General features: G+C 41.3%; 1 protein-coding gene across 3 annotated transcripts in view; it reads left to right on the forward strand.

Moving 5' to 3' along the window:
- sema6bb (sema domain, transmembrane domain (TM), and cytoplasmic domain, (semaphorin) 6Bb) overlaps positions 1 to 12,088 on the forward strand; it is a 127,080-nt gene that overhangs the window by 34,214 nt on the left and 80,778 nt on the right. For 2 of the 3 annotated variants that reach the window (XM_088999977.1, XM_088999975.1), the window contains exons 1-2: positions 1,502 to 1,739; positions 3,148 to 3,306. The gene's annotated coding sequence lies outside the window, so the exon portion shown is untranslated. Of the gene's footprint in view, positions 1 to 1,501; positions 1,740 to 3,147; positions 3,307 to 12,088 lie in introns of those variants that run through there. The other variant, XM_088999976.1, reaches the window with a different exon arrangement.

A 12,088-nucleotide genomic window follows, 5' to 3' on the forward strand; every position in this document is an offset into this window, starting at 1 on the left:
TATAAATTTAACGTTCGGAAACCGAAAAGTTCGGAAACCAAGGGGTTCGTAAAACGAGGTGTCACTGTAGTTTACCAAAGAACAAAGTAAAGCCGTTCCAGGCTGGTCACAGGATACACCCTCCCGACGATTCCCAAGTGTGACGGCGTCACGTGAGGACGACACCGAGTCACCAAACGTCGGACAAAAGCAGATAAACCCGATATGGCAAACTGCACTTTGACACCGGGCGTAGGAACGGCCACTGGAGTGTGAAAAAAAGAGTAACTGAGTCAAGATCAAGTAAGCTGGTGTTGGATATCGATTAGTATTTGATCCCTGTCAGGTCGCTCTCTTCTCCCGCAGGCACGGCGGTGACCTTCAACCATTGTCTGGCGATTGTGCGAGCTTTGTCGCCCGGTGGGAGTGCAAACCCTTATCTTTTGTAGAGACGGCGTGGGGTGGGAGGTGGTGGTGGGGATAAAAAACAAAAACAAATAATAATCATACATTACATTTTAAGCGCCTTTCAAAACTCTCAAGGACACTGAGAGTTTTCCTGTGGGTGAGCAGCGGGAACCACACGCGCCTGCGTTCACTCAACCCAGAATAACTCAAATCGATAGCAAGATAACTCGCTAGAGAATAGAGAGCTAATAGCTAGCGAATAGAGAGCTAATAGCTAGTGAACAGATAGCTAATAGCCAGTGAATAGCTGGCAAATAGATCGCTAATAGCTAGCAAATAGATCGCTAATAGCTAGCAAATAGATAGCTAATAGCTAGCGAATAGATAGCTAATAGCTAGCGAATAGACAGCTAATAGCTAGCGAATAGATAGCTAATAGCTAGGGAATAGATAGCTAATAGCTAGGTAATAGATAGCTAATAGCCAGCGAATACATATCTAATAGCTAGCGAATAGATAGCTAGCGTATAGATAGCTAATAGCTAGGGAATAGATAGCTAATAGCTAGGGAATAGATAGCTAATAGCTGGTGAATAGATAGCTAATAGCTGGCGAATATATAGCTAATAGCTAGGGAATCTATATCTAATAGCTAGGGAATTGATAGCTAATAGTACCTAGCTAGCAATATAGCTAATAGATACAGTAGCTAGCTAAATATCTAGATATCCAGCTAGACAAGATAGCCAGCTGATAGATTTTGAAGACGTCTTGAATGAGGTCAACTTAAGATGCATAGCTGATTAAAAAAAAAGTAAATAAAAAGGAAGTGCTTTGGGCGAAATGATAGGAGACAAATGGAGTGACTCAAAAGGTCCATTATGAACACAGCGTAGAGGGAGAAGGAATGGATGGATGGATGTCAAAAACAAAGCCGTGAATACATTTCGGGAAGCTTTGTTGAATGGGGGGGGGCGGGGGTCCGGGGGGTCTGGGGGGTCTGGTTCAACAACTTATTGCTCCTGGCAGTATTCCAGACCTTCCGTCCACTTTGCGCGTGTCATCAGACGCACTTTGATAACAGTCGTTATCAGAATGGTGCCAAGTGCGCATTAGGCGGCCACGCCAATGTTGTTGCCGGGCAGACTTTTCACTCCTCTGGCATATAGAAGCCAACCGGGAAACCGGGAGTCACAATTTTGGTTCCTTGCGACATATTCTTACTCCGAATTGTCGAATCGCATTATTTTGGATTTATTTTTTGTTGCTTTTTGAGGAGTGTGAGTTCATCCACGGAGATGCTCACAGTCACTGTAATATTTGGCGTTCTGTGCAGAGGATAAAGAATATCTGTGAGTATTGCGATATCGTCTGTCAACATACGAATTCTTGTTTTTGATGGTAGAATATTTCTTATTTAGTAGAAAATTATGTTTTTATGGGGACCTGGGAACGGATTATTCTCATTTTAATGGTTTCTAATGGGAAATAAATGTTTGGCAAACAAACTTTCTTGGTCTTGGTAATTTGACGGAAACAAAAGTGGGTTTAGTTGACATCTGCACGGATACGAATACATGTTTGGTGGCTAAACGGGCTGTAGTCAGGTCAGCGGTGTGAGTGATGCTCTGATTCTGGAATTACTCGAAGAAAGTCATTTTTTGCCGCAGACCACATTGTAGTTACGAAAATGTATGAATACAGTGATACCACAGCTCACAAACTTAATTGGTTCCCAGAAAATGTGTATAAGGTGCAAAGTGTGTCTTCCAAACATTTATTTCCCATAGGAAACTATTAAAATGTGAATAATTCGTTCCTGGGTCCCGATAACAAATACTTTTCTGCTAAATAAGCCTTAAAACCACTCAAAATATACATTATTTTACATATAATAAATGTGCTATTGTATTGTAATTAAATAAATAAACGGTACTGTATAATAGTTGTTTTATTTACTTTTGTGATGGTCGTTGATGTAGTTGCCTCTTGATGATATCCGAGTGAAGTTTCCGTGCTTTCTCGGCTATAATACCCTCACTCACTGTCCCCTGCTAGCTGTTTTTCGTTCATCCAAATCAACAGAATTTTTTCGACCTCTTCTATTGCCTGATACCGTTGCTTAGACAACGCAGAAACACCCTTAGCCACACGTAGCAATGGTCGACTTAGCATCCTGACAATTGCGGTAACACGCATAAAGCAGGTGTAAGTTGACACAAATTCCCAGCGGACACATCAGCCCATTTCAAACGGAGCTTGTGCGCCATCTTGTGTATTTTCTGGGGCGCTACAGTGGAATCCAGAATTGGCACGGAAGGACTTCTTTAATGGATTGCAAACATTTATGCTTTCCTCTTCAGAACTATTTGAATCATATTCATAACTGGATGAGTAACAAGAAAGCATCTTCTTCCGAATCTGAACTCTCTGAAGCCATTGTTTTGATTCTGGAGCAAGGCAGTTTGTGAAGGAGTATCCTGGCGTGATGTCACGAACAAGGGGGCGGGACTTTCTGCATTTCGCCAGTTCCAAGCTCATTTTGTTAGCAGTTTTGGGACACTTTAAGTCATTTTTATTGGTGTTTTGCATTTGACTAAAATATCAGCCTGCGTGTTTTTGGGTATTTTAGATGCGATAAAACGTTTTTCTGATGTCAGTTAGGAAACCAAAAAAAAAATGGTGTCGGTTGTTCTTTAATCAGAATCAGATTCAGAATCAGAATCAGAATCAGAACCGCTTCCTTTTTCTTTATTCCAGCATCGGTGTCAATGAAGATGCCTGGTTCATGACAGCCCAGACCCCTGGACTCCAAAAGTTTGAGAACCCCTGTCTTCAGGGGTGAAGACCTCAATCGAGACCTGCTGTGGAAGTGGTCTCACCCCGCCGTCCCCCTCGACACCCTCCTCGCCATCATCGGTTCGTACGTTTTCTTTCACACTTTGCTTCTAAATGTTCAGTCGTTTTTTTGTTGTTGTTGTATTTGCCTCTTGCGACACGGGCAACTGTTTCCACGGTAACCGAGACAGGAAAGCCATCGCCGGAATGTTGTTATCTGCTTCCTGACACACGCTGGCGGGTTTTGGTCACCACCATGACGGACGGCCACGTTTCAATCAGCCTCCGGGATATTATAATGTGTGTATAGAAGATTGAAGTAGGTTATGGTAGGCTATACATGCGTTTTTTTTTTTTAATCAAATAACACAAAACGCTACATGTAGCGCTGATGCTAACACTACAATTTGGTTCCTAGCATCAGGAAGGCCGGACAGCCACGTTTCAATCAGCCTCAGAGAAATTATGAGTGTTGAGATTGAAGTAGGCTATGCAATGCTAGGCTATACGTAACGATAACATAAAACGGTACATGTAGCGCTAATGCTAACGCTACAATTTGGTTGCTAGTGGGCTTCCTACTATCAGGAAGGCTGGACAGCCACGTTTCAATCAGCCTCCGGGATATTATAATGAGTGTCGTGCTCGATAGCTAACTAGATAGCTAGCCTTCTTTCTCGGTAGCTAGCTATCTATCCAGGTAGCTACATTGCTAGATAGATAGATTCCCTTCTAGCAAGATAGCAAGCTAGAGAGCTATCTAGCTAGCTGATGTTCGAGCTAGATACCTCGATAGCTAACTAGATAGCTAGCCTCCTAGCTAGGTAGATATATTGCTATATTGCTCGATAGATAGATAGATAGCCTTTTAGCAAGATAGAGAGCTAGCTAGATACCTCGACAGCTAACTAGATAGCCAGCCTCCTAGATAGGTAGCTAGCTAGGTAGCTAGATTGCTAGACAGATTGATAGATAGATAGCCTTCGAGCAAGATAGCAAGATAGAGAGCTAGCTAGATCACATGCTAGCTAGCTACCTCAATAGCTAACTGGTGATTGTGGACTAAACTGCTGCAGAGAACGGAGCCAAAGCACAGCAAAAAGGTTTTGGGGAAATTGTGTGTTACTCAAGAGGAGATTAAGGGCGGCGAGAAGCTGGTTTAATGGAGCAACACGGAGACTCGATTGTACTTCGGTGTTCAGAGTACGGCACAACAACAGGGTGACCTAACTTATGGTTGCGTTATCCAACAAGAGACTAAGGGCAGAGATAAAACGGGCCACTGCAGCAAAGTAGAGACTGTGGTGTAACAAACGCTCTTGTGCAAAAATATTTATCCCTGTGATTGACAAATGACGCTTGACGAGCGCCGTTTTTGCTTTGCTACGTGCGCGACGACCTCGCCAACATGTCCGATTTTCATTCCGAACGTTTTTGATTGGTGGAAAACAATGCTGGCTCACACCTGCCACGCTAATCGCCGCAAATTTCACATTAGTTCGACGAGGGTCGGCGTGAAAATACTATTGTGATTGTCTGCGAGATTCCAGTTAGCCAGCGAGCGCTAACGCGACGCTTTTAAACGGAGCACGGTCGTCATGGAAACAGCTTCAGCACCGTTTATTTGCCACCCACCGTGTGTTTTTTTTTCTTTACCTTGAAGTTCACGACGACTGTGATCACTGGCATACACACACACACACACACACACACACACACACACACACACACACACACACACACACACACACACACACACACACACACACACATTCCTGTTTCAATAGCTTTGTGAGGTCCGGATAACTCCAGATAAAGGAGTGAGGACCACCGTTGCTGATAAGTTTAGAGAAGAACTAGTGTTACATTTGAACACTAAATGACAATATTCTATGGGTCCTAGAAATTTACTTTGTGGTGATTCCAGTGGGAGGTTGGTGACAAGGAAGCTAGAGGGGGGAGGGGCGATGATGATGATGATGATGATGATCTGACCTCACATGCATTTTAGGAAAATCGTCAAGGGTTCCATAACTTTACCGTTTCAAAACTTTTCGGACTGATTGATGATGTCGCTCGGCCATCCCAAAAGCACAAAGCACATGACTCAAAATGGGATCTAAATATAGGCGTCCGATGTCATTATGGGCTGTTTGTTGACTGTGAAGCTCTTGTGTTCTTCTATAATGACAACCTCTATTCCCTACTGCCTCCCCCCCACCCCCGGCAGTCTTCCACCTGTCTCCCTGCCTCACTTACCCCGCCTCCCCCTGGAACGGCCACTCAGGTCAGGCTAAATATAAGTCCCCTCGGCGCTAGCTATTGCCCCATTTAGGGGGCAAGCAGCCACCATGAGCATCGTATTAGCATGCAGTGCCAGGCGTAGAATTAAATTTTTTAAAAATAGGGTCTGGAGATCTTGGTCGTAAGTACGGGTGGTCGTAAGTCGAGCTGGTCGTAAGTAGGATGTTACCTGTATAGAGCGCACCGCATGATAATAATAATAATAATAATAGAAAGCGAGCAAGAGCACTAATACCTAGTTTGCTAGCTAGCTAGCTAGCTATTAAGTGAATAGATAGCCAGCTAGTTATGCAGCCAGCCAGCTAGATAGCTAATATATAGCTAGCTTTTTGTCTATTTGAGTTACTTCCGTGTTGAGTGAACGCTGGCGCGTGTGGCTGCCGCTGCTCACCCACAGAAAAACATATCATGAGACTAGAAAGTGACCTTGAGTTTTGAAAGGCACTTATAAATGTATTATTATTATTATTATTATTATTATTATTATAGCCTTCTAGCTAGATAGATATATAGCCTTCTAGCAAAATAGCAACATATAGAGCTAGCTAGCTAACTCACATGCTAGCTAGATACCTTGATAGCTAACTAGATAGCTAGCCTTCTTGCTAGGTAGCTAGCTACCTATCGAGGTTATTATTATTATTATTATTATTAGCTATCTATTAGCTAGCTAGCTTTTTGTCTATTTGAGTTACTTCCGGGTTGAGTGAACGCTGGCGCGTGTGGCTGCCGCTGCTCACCCACAGAAAAACTTATCCTGTGACTGTAAAATGACCATAAGAGTTTTGAAAGGTGCTTATGAAGGAAATGTATTATTATTCTGATTATTATTATTGTTGTTGTTGTTGTTATTATTAGGGGGGGGGGGGGTGCAACACTATTTTCAATGCAGTCAATTAGCCAATGCCGAGTTTGTATTATTTTCTTGCCAAATAGGGGGACCAAATGGGGAAGGGGGGGGGGGGGGTCTGTTGAGAATGCAAAATGTCATCTAAGATAGTTTTTTTTTTTTTGTCCGCCTCGCCTGCCTGGTTGCGGCAGATTGCACCAGACGAATAATTCCCAGGTTTTGATGTCGTCTCTCCGAAAGCTCTTGCCGTGGCGCCTGTGAGAGGAATTTCCAAGTTTATGATGAAAGCGCTTCATAGGTTCACTGTGTGACTCAGCGAAGCGTCGTAATTGGGTCGGGTTGACCTTAAACTGACCTTTCACCTTTGGCTCACCAAATCTGGCCTTGATCTGACGGGGGGGGGGGGGGGGGGGCATGGATCGTTTAAGCTATTCGGGTGTCATTTCAGAGGACAGAGTAGTTGCTCTACATGTGGTGACAGGGATGTTTTTTAGCTAGATAGCTAGATAGCTAGCTATCTAGTGAGAAGGCTAGCTATCTAGCTAGCTCTTGAGCTAGCCCGCTAACTTTATCTTGCTTGAAGGCTAGCTATCCAACTAGCAATCTAGCTACCTAACTAGAATGCTAGCTATCTAGCTAGCTCACGAGCTAGCTAGAGAGCTTGCTATCTTTCTTGAAAGCATGCTATCCAGCTAGCTCTCTAGCTCACTATCTTGTTTGAAAGCTAGCTATCTACCAAGATAGCTAGAAGGCTCGCTATCTCGCTAGCTCTTGAGCTAGCTCTCTAGCTTGCTATCTTGCTAGAAGGCAAGCTATGTAGCTAGCAATTCGCTTTACACACTCTGTCTGGGAACCAATTAAGTTTCATAAGTCAAGGTATCACTGTATTAAAAATAATAAAAATAAATAAAATTGTCTTTTGGGGTTCTCAATGAAAATACAAATAGTTGCGTAACTGTACAAGCAGCTAACATCTGCTCTTCACATTGCAACCCGAACCACCCACCACTTTTACTCCATTGAAGAAAGCGCAAACAGGATATGAAACACCTCCGAACCGTTTGCGCAGTTTGTTTGACGGCGCGTCAAACGCGGCGACGGTTCTAAACAAATAACGTGAGCCGCCAATTTACAATTCCGTCTCAAAATACGTCCCCGCTTGTCACTCGTTCATTCGCGTTCCTCCCACCGTGTCCCCCCCCCCACGGCTCGTCCAAGATGAAAAGCAGCTGAGGAAGTGTGCATGATGATGGAGATGCTAAAATACAAACCAACCCCCTTTTTTAATACATTTTTGAATAATAATAATAATAATACATTTAATTTCTAAGCGCCTTTCAAAACTCTCAAGGTCACTTTACAGTCAGAGGATAAGTTTTACTGTGGGTGAGCAGTGGCAGCCACACGCACCAGCGTTCACTCAACCCGGAAGTAACTCAAATAGATAGAAAGCTAGCTAGATAGCTAGTAGATACTGTAATAATAATAGGAGGAAGGAAGGAAAAATGAATAAGTAAATAAATAAATAAACTAACATAAATGAATGAATGAATGAATGAATGAATGAATGAATGAATGGAAAAAAAAATTATCCTCTGACTGTAAAGTGACCTTGAAAGTTTTGAAAGGCGCTTATAAATGAAATATAATAATAATGCTAATAATAATAATAATAATAATAATAATAATAATAATAATAATAATAATAATAATAATAATCTTTTCCTTTCGGCTTTTCCCTTCAGGGGTCGGCAATAATAATAATAATAATAATAATACATTTAATTTCTAAGCGCCTTTCAAAACTCTCAAGGTCACTTTAGAGTCACAGGATAAGTTTTACTGTCGGTGAGCAGCGGCAGCCACACGCACCAGCGGTCACTCAACCCGGAAGTAACTCAAATAGATAGAAAGCTAGCTAGCTAGCTAGTAGATACAGTAATAATAATAGGAGGAAGGAAGGAAAAATGAATAAATAAGTAAATAAATAAATAAACTAACATGAATGAATGAATGAATGAATGAATGAATAAATGGAAAAAAACTTATCCTCTGACTGTAAAGTGACCTTGAAAGTTTTGAAAGGCGCTTGTAAATGAAATATAATAATAATGATGATAATAATAATAATAATAATAATTAAGTTTTCTGATTCTGATTTTAATGTATTTTTAATTTAATTAAAAAAACATTAATGTTTTATATATTATTTATTTTGTATTTATTTTTAATTTAATAAAAACATGTTAAATTTTTAAAATATAAAAAAAAAATGTTACCAAAATTAATTTCATGTTGTCATCATCAAATATTTTTCTCAGGAAAAATATTATATATTTATCCAATATTTCAATAGGGCTGTATCATAAAAAATGCGGGATAAAATAAAGCGTTCTGAATACTTTCCCAACTGACTGTATATAGGACGAGCACGTTGCAAGCGCACAGATAATTAGACGTTCTTTATTAATTATGAATAAGAGCTAGTTCTGCGGGAGCCCGCGGGGGCGGGGGGGGGGGGGGGGTAGTGGGCCTCTCGTAGCGACTCATCAATTAAACAACAGAGTTTCCCGGCCTTTTGATTAAGGATAAAGAGGAAACGGTACGATCAATAGTGACCCGTTAAGAGGCCGGGACTTCAGGGGGATAAAATGAGAGGAGGTCGAAATACAGAGGATGGATTAGGTGTTAAAGTCAAGGCCCGCGGGCCAAATCCGGCCCGCCACATCATTTTTTTTCGGCCCGCGAAAGCAAATCAAACTTGTTAAATTCCATGACGATTGCTAAAATCTCAGCCAAAATTTCATATTTTTGGATGTCAACCACAATAAAAGTCATTATTCTTGACTTCAGATTTGAAAACGAGTTATTCATTAATTAGCTAGATATTAGCTAGCTAGCTAGTTTTCTATCCATTACACTTATTCCAGTTGAGTTTAGAAAGGCGCTCATAAATCCAATGTATTATTATTATTATTATTATAAAGCGCGATGGCAACAAGGCATGGATTTAGGCCATGGGGAATATCATAATTAGTCTGTCTCTTTAAATATTTGCATGTCTATTTAGGCCATTAGCATTGCCGCTTTGCACAGAGAGGCAGATGGAGACGTTTTTCATCACAGCTTGTCATTCCGGAGTGTCAAAGTACCACGCCGGGACCGTTTCGACGATATGAGCATCTCGATTCATTTTCACATGTAAATGTAGCGCCTTCCGTTTAAATCAAAAGAGACGCTAAATGGCAATTAGCCGATAAGACCAGCAGCAAAATGCATCAGTGTAGTTAACGCTGACGAAGCTGCTAAGCTACTTCAATTCTTTTTGTACACTCGTCGTTTCCGCTTTTTCCATAACTACGTCCAAAGGAAGTAGGACGCTTCCACTTGGTTATGGAAAACACATTAAAACAAAAAAAAAAAACAGTTGTAAACTTTCCGCCTTGTTTAGTTTCGGAAAACAAACCACAGGTAGCGTTAGCGTTGTTATACACTGAACAGGTTTGGCACTTGTGACTCATAAATAATCATGACATTGTATTGGATCTTATGAGATGAGTACTGTAAATCCCTTTAAAAAAAGCTGAAAATGTTAGCATCAACCATTAGCATTAATTTGTTTAGTCTGTTTGTGTAGTGCAAAAGCAGAGCCTGCGTTAGCGTCCAGACACAAAGGCTAGCAAAATGGCCTCTGGGTTTGTGTACGCCTCCCGTCGAGTTATCAATAAACAGTCAGGTTGTTGTTGCGTAATCAATACTCACTCAGGGTTATCGTGCGACTTTTTAATTGGGAGTCGAGCGCACGCCTACAGCGTTGTCATTTTCCCCTTTTCATAAGTGCTATTTGTTTTCATGCCAAAAGACGACGTTGGGTAAAAGTTTGACGTTTGGCTAGCCCGCGGAGATGAAAAGCTTAGCTTCAATCGTGCGTTGACGGTGTGACCGAGTTTTAAAACTTATCTTTAAATAAATCTGATTCATTTGATTCCCCACGGCATCGATCTGTATTTTTTTTTTTTTTTTTTTTTGACGAGCTCTCTCAGCGCGAAATTAGCCGCTCTGATTTAGCCTCGAAGAATCTCATTCAACTCTGTTTGACTTCAAAATTAAACCATGACCGGAATGTCTCGGAGTGGATGATTATCGATATGAGGCGAACACGAAGACAAAAAAAATAAAATAAAATAACAATATAATAATAAATAATCTTAGCGAAAGAAAATCGATGTTTTGAAAGGGGAGTAATAGAAGCTATTTTCATAAAACAGCAAAACCCTTCACTAAATCACCATGGTGGGGTGAGGTTTAATTTGGAGCGTTTGTACAACGGACTTCTTAGGCAACATAGGCTTAGTTATGCTGATGTGGTGATACTCCCCAATTAAGTGCTACACGGAAGAGGGAGCATAAAGATCACAAATATATTCGGGAATTGAAAATATGACATAGCGTGCGGCATTCCCGAATTTGTTCGGGTTTTGTTTTTTTTCTGGTTTGGGTGATGATAAAGTGCTGGCCAGACCTCTGGCAATGTTTTTTTACCTTCCACAAGGGGGCAACATTTCCCCTTGTTTTCCCATGTTAGCGCTTTCTTTTAGCTTCAGCTGTTGTTCAAGCGTTATATAAACCAATATGGATGTATTATTTATTATTATATACTTTTTAATTGATAGGCACCTAAAATGACATATAATGAAATGTAACCATAATAATAATACATTTCATTTATAAGCGGCTTTCAAAACTCTCAAGGACACTTTACAGTCACGGAATATTTTTTTCTGCGGGTGAGCAGCGGCAGCCACACGCGCCAGCGTTCACTCAACCCGGACCCCTTATTGTTTTTCTTCTTATTATTATTATAATATATCTATTAATAATAATAACACATTTAATTTCTAAGCGCCTTTCAAAACTCTCAAGGTCACTTTACTATTTGCTATCTATCAGCTGTCTAGCTGGCTCGCTAACTATCTATCTAGCTATCGTTTAGCTGGCTAGCTATCTAGCTGGCTCTGTAGCTATCTATTAGCAAATTTAATCTGTGACTGTAAAGGCAGTTCGGCTCTGAAGAAGGTTTTTTTGGGGGCTTTTAGTTTTTTTTTAGGCAGTTACGTTCTGAAGAATTATTTTTTTATGCAAAAACCACGACCGCATCCACTCAAACAAACAAGACTGTCAATAATAATAATAAATTTCATTTATAAGCTCCTTTCAAAACTCTCAAGGACACTCAAGCCTCGAAGCGCCGCCGAGTGTCAATAGGCCCCCTTTAGGGGTTCATTCCAAAACGAAAAAAAAAAACAATGACATCGTAAACCGACGTGGCCGTGAACTTTTTAAACGGATCTCCAAGGCGTACTTCATTTGTCGTGATGGCGCGCGAGCAGGAGAAAACGAAAACCAGCGCTCCCAGGCAGCTGTTTTTTGACGCTATTAGATCGAAATGTACTGCACGGGGGCTGACTTGGCAATCCTCCATTTGTGATTAACATGCTCCTCAGACACGGTGGGGAGGGTGCGGCGGACTGGTGGGGCGTTGGGGAGGGATCAAACTCGAGCATCGCCTCGACTGTGCTTGTGTTTTTGTTTCTCTTTTGTTTTGATGGCTTGATCGCGGCTACACATCCCCTTTTGTGTGGGATTGACACCCGCGGTGGCGCGCGTTGCTATTCCGCGTCAGGTGTGACATTCCAAAAAAAAAGATAA

Source organism: Hippocampus bargibanti, linkage group LG07 (genome assembly GCF_051943395.1).
Source record: "Hippocampus bargibanti isolate YZ-2025 linkage group LG07, ASM5194339v1, whole genome shotgun sequence".
NCBI lineage: Eukaryota > Metazoa > Chordata > Actinopteri > Syngnathiformes > Syngnathidae > Hippocampus > Hippocampus bargibanti.